Here is a 5,716-nt window from a genome sequence, read left to right as displayed (position 1 = left end):
TACAAATTAACGTAACGTTTCGATTTCTTATATCTTTGTATTCGACATGTTCAATTCGATTTTTCTAGGTATATTCATTTACTAATTGAATTTACAAGAACTAAATTTTATTTTACCTCGCCTATTTCTTCAACAAAGTATCGTGAGAAAAATAATCATAAAACCATTGTTATGATTGTTGAATAAATATTTAAACTAATTCAAGAAACTGAAAATTAGTAATTTAATAGTGTTCATTAAATAAGATCTCATTCTATGAGATCATGATGGTATTGAGGTATCGAATCCACACTAATACGAATTGTGCGAGTTCGTTATCCGTAGTGAAGATTTGTTAATTATTTACTACTACTGCGTAACAAGTGAGCTTGTCTTTTACAGATTGTCTTAAGATTATCTTTGGAGTAATCCAGTTTTTGTTAATTATATAAAGCTTTACGCAAAAGATTAGAGAATTACATGACGTTAAAGAATTATTTTCATTATTTATTTTTTAGTGAATACTGGCTGAATAAGTTATAACTATAATTTTTCAGGGTGAGTTGAAAATGTATTGTGAGTTACTGGGAATTTTTCTTAGAAAATTTGTTGTAATATTAGGTTCTGTAATTCGTAATGGTGTCAAACAAATCAGCGAGCTGAACGATTATATCATGTTTGTTTAAAAAGAAGTTGATGAAACTTCACATTCTGTTTGAATAAAATTCAGTAAAAAGTTGAAGGAATTTCCTTGCCAATTACAAGGATATACAAGTACATAGACGTCAAAAAATGATAGAATATTGACCAGAACCAAGTTGCTCTATATGTGTTAATATTTTAATCGGTTATTTGTCAGATGTATTTCAACTGTGATTGGCCTTCATAATTATAGATTTTTCTTAACCTCTTTGGTCTCTGTGGTGGCCAATTAGTTGTTTACATATTTAAAATTTTTACTATAATGAAAACATATTGTATTGTGCCTGCTTTGCTTCTAATAATTAATAAATATATATAAGAATTCATATGGAATTACAAGTTTTCAAAAACACAAATACCTTAGAGCCCTTTATTTTTGCACAACTGCTCAGAAAGGAGTGTAATGTATTTAGGGTGTATGTATGTTTGTTGCATCGTAGGAGCACAATGGCTGAACCACTTTAGATTTATGACCCTGAATTAACAGCCTGATTTATGAAATTATGAAGGAGGAAGATTTGCATGTGAAACTGTGAAACGTACTAGATGAATGTGTGCTTCTGAGCAGTAGTAGTTCTTTTTTTTTTTTAAGAAGTAGAGGAATCCCATTTATGGGTGCCTAAGCAGTGTTGGGCTTGATAACAGGTTCTGCAGGATGTTATTAAGTGTGTATGTATACCTATGCACTACTGACTATGCCCCTGGCAACCCTGCCACCTGGAATAGCTAGTAGAGCATTACTTCAGGGAGGGGTTAATGACCAACCACACAATAAGTCACCAAAAGGAAACATTAAAACCATACCATCACATGCATCACAAAACACAGCACATCAAAAAAGGATATTGAACACAGTTCCAATCATGCACAAACACTCCCAAAAGGCACATGAGATCTCCTCAAACAAACACACATCATGCCCACACATACAGGTATAGATGACGCCAACACACAGACACAGACATTGCAAAGAACTCATGTGGGAGAGAAACACCAAGCATAAAAGGCACTCTAGAAAGAGGTGCTCATCAACCACATATGCACTTTCTATGAACACACCTTCACACATGCCTAGCAAAACATCAACTTAACTCACATACTTACTCGTAACAGCCATCAGTCATTGCTTCAGTGATGAGGGCAACACGCACAGGCACCAGGAATGAAGTGTCCATGGTGACCCCTGCATGCTCGCAGAGGTCCTCCAGGCATTCATTCACAAACCTGTCCAGCCCAGCACCCTCGACGTCTTCTTCTTTGACGAAACTGTTCCCATAGATATAGCTTGTGTGTCACCTTCCTAGCATATCAATCCACCGCAGTCCACTCTTCCACTCATTAATATTCACTGAGTGTCTTCTGGCTGGAACATATTTCCATACCCCAGGGTATCCAATAATTTCTTTTGCTCTTTCCCATGGAAATGGCTGTAAGAAGTGATCATTTATTGGTTTACATACTGAAGTGGTAAACAGTCAAGGTTGTGATCATAGGTTCAATCCATTTCCGATTGTCCAAAGGGAATTCCCTGATGAAATTGACTTATTTTTTGTCTCAAAATCTTTATATTAAGATTTTAAAACAAGAATTATTTTATTTTTAGGATGTTTCATATTTTTTTGAGTGATAATTATGTCTAGGGTGGACTTTTTTGAGATTATCATAAACTTATTGTTTTTTTAAAGGTATCAAGTTCAAACAAAAATCACATTAATCTGCATAAAACCTATATTTTATGTCCAGAACACATTTTAGCTTATACTGAAGGAAATAGTTTATAACTAGTTGAAAATGTAAGTTATTAAAATACAAAATTTCAACTTTTTACTAAATATTTACTAGATGAAGTCTAGAAATACTAGATGAAGTCCTACGCAAGAACTATCGCATGAAAATAAACAAAACAAAAGTAATGAAATGTAGTAGAAATAACAAAGATGGACCGCTGAATGTGAAAATAGGAGGAGAAAAGATTATGGAGGTAGAAGAATTTTGTTATTTGGGAAGTAAAATTACTAAAGATGGACGAAGCAGGAGCGATATAAAATGCCGAATAGCACAAGCTAAACGAGCCTTCAGTAAGAAATATAATTTGTTTACATCAAAAATTAATTTAAATGTCAGGAAAAGATTTTTGAAAGTGTATGTTTGGAGTGTCGCTTTATATGGAAGTGAAACTTGGACAATCGGAGTATCTGAGAAGAAAAGATTAGAAGCTTTTGAAATGTGGTGCTATAGGAGAATGTTAAAAATCAGATGGGTGGATAAAGTGACAAATGAAGAGGTATTGCGGCAAATAGATGAAGAAAGAAGCATTTGGAAAAATATAGTTAAAAGAAGAGACAGACTTATAGGCCACATACTAAGGCATCCTGGAATAGTCGCTTTAATATTGGAAGGACAGGTAGAAGGGAAAAATTGTGTAGGCAGGCCACGTTTGGAGTATGTAAAACAAATTGTTGGGGATGTAGGATGTAGAGGGTATACTGAAATGAAACGACTAGCACTGGATAGGGAATCTTGGAGAGCTGCATCAAACCAGTCAAATCTACTAATCTAATTTGTAGTCAACCTACAAAAAAAAAAAAAAAAAAAAAACTAAATATTTTTGGGAAAAAGTAGATTTAATTCTTTTCTTTTTGTAGGGGGTTTAGTGTGACTGCTGAGACTTACTAGTTATATCCTTACTTGATTAGAAGCCTGTAAACATTTAATGTGCATAAAATCGGCTATATTCAAACTGAGATAATTCAAAAGAAATACAGAGAATAACTTTTAATTGTCATAAAATCTATTTTATATGTTTAGTAATAGGTTGTTAGGCAGACAGACTTAGCAGAGACTTAGACTTATAAGAGCAGCTTCAGTTTGAGGTATAATGAAATTGCATTTACATTGTTTTGTTAAAATTTGATTATTAATTCATATCAAACAAGTTAAATTCACACAAGTAGTAGTAACATATACACACTGTTTTTTTACATGTACTGAATTGTATTCAAAATTTAAGGTATTATGATTGCCATTTTTTGTGGTTGTTTGAGGTGTGAACTGAAGTTAAAATTAAGCCATTTTAGTTCCCAATTTGTTGTTGGTGTTGAAGTTATGGTAGTGAATTTTTATGATGTTGATTTATCTTAACACTAAACTAACTGCTATCTGTATTCTGTCATCTTTGTAGCACTGGGGTGATGTTGTTGAAGCATGAGCATGAAAGAAGTCCTGAGAAATTATTCTTTTCTTTACTTATATTCTCCTTTATTGCTGTGTCGGCCCACCAGTATCTGGAAGTAGACCAGCGATCAATCTCATCATCTTCTCAGCCGTGCCACAAGCTTCTATAGCGCGTACACCAAATCTGAGCCTGGAGTCTATCCAGATTTCGAGATATTTGATTGCCAGCCTGGAGGCAATCCTTCTACCTTCTTTCACAAGAATGATCGTCTGCCTTTGTTTGGCAGAGATCACCACCACCTCTGTATTTTCTGCGGCCAGCGTCAACCCTGCTCCAGCCATCCATTATCTTATCGCTGTACAGGAGTTGCCAATCTTTTCCGTGGCCTCAAGTAGTGTTCCCACTTCGATGACCAGGGCCAAGTTGTCAGCATGGCCCATTATTTTAACATCTCGTAGGCATGATAGGCAAGGTTCCAGGGGGTCGGTCCAAGGACTGATCCCTGGGACCCTCCTGTTAAGTATTCTTGTCTTGTTAAGTATTCCTCTTAAGTATTCTGGTCATAAATTCGTAGAATTCTGACAGCCTGACACTGTGATCTCCGCCCACCCACCACAGTACATTTTGACTTATGTGTTGCACTTGTCACTAGATGCAACTCATGAACGCAAAACTTACTACTCGACTCATCGAAGAACACAGTCAGTTAGCTTGAATATTTTGTAGTGTCATACGGTAGCTTCTTTTCTTTTGTATTATCAGTATTATTATTAATCAATATTATTTATCCTCGGTGACCACATTGAGTTTAAACTTTTCTTATGTTTAAAATGTAAGTACCTTTTCTTTGTTTTAAATTAAATTGCTTTTCTTACCTATCTATTTACTTTATAAGGGAACATTCTTGGCAACAGATCTCTAAACTGCAGTCATTACACTGAGAGAAAAATAAGGGACAGTATTGCAGATATATTAGGAATAACAATAATTCTATTTAAATTAAGAAATCAGTATTGTAAACCATAATAAATATATTGTAACTTTAACATACTTCTTGTAAATTTGAATATATCTATATTAGATTTTAATATAGTTGCATTGCTGTACCCGATTGTAATATGCAGTATTGTTATTATTTCTCTCAACGTAACGGAAATAATTGCCGCAGTTCATGAGTTTTTTTAATTTTCTAGGAAAATATTTAATTCAATATTTATTCTTCAAATTGTCATATTTCTTTGCATTCTAGTATACCCATGGACATGAGTAGTAAACCGAAAAAATCGATAACTTATCACTTCAATGAAGAATGGGAACTCGATTACTTTTTTACAATGGTGAATGATAAATGTTGTTGTTTAATATGCCTCGGTAGCCATTGCTAAAAAGAGTAATCTGGAGAGACATTTTTTAGCTTTACATAACAAGTATCAAACAGATTATCCACCAAATTCTGAACTGAGGAAACATAAAGTTAGGGATCTTAAAACTCAGTTAACAAATCAACAAAGCGTTTTTAAAAAGCTAAGGTTGAAGTCACAAGCAGTAACTACTGGATCATTCAAAGTAAGCTATCTCTTAGCAAAAAAATGTAAGCCATTTTCCAACAGTGAATTTGTAAAGGAAATTTTTTTGGAAATATCAGATTCACTTTTTAACGATTTTAAGAACAAGAGTGAAATTGTTGCTGCAATTCCAAGATCTACAATTGTCTCGAAACACAGTGATTGAAAGGATGAGTGGGACTGTAAAAGAGCTTAAGAGCTTAAGAGATTAATAGATGTTCTTGTTTTTGCCCTCAGTGTGATAAATCAACAGATATAAGTGATAGAGCACAATTACTTGTTTTCGTTCGTATGG

The sequence above is a fragment of the Lycorma delicatula genome, chromosome 3 (assembly GCF_047948215.1).
Source record: "Lycorma delicatula isolate Av1 chromosome 3, ASM4794821v1, whole genome shotgun sequence".
Classification (NCBI taxonomy): Eukaryota; Metazoa; Arthropoda; class Insecta; order Hemiptera; family Fulgoridae; genus Lycorma; species Lycorma delicatula.
Note: the sequence above shows the minus strand (reverse complement) of the source record.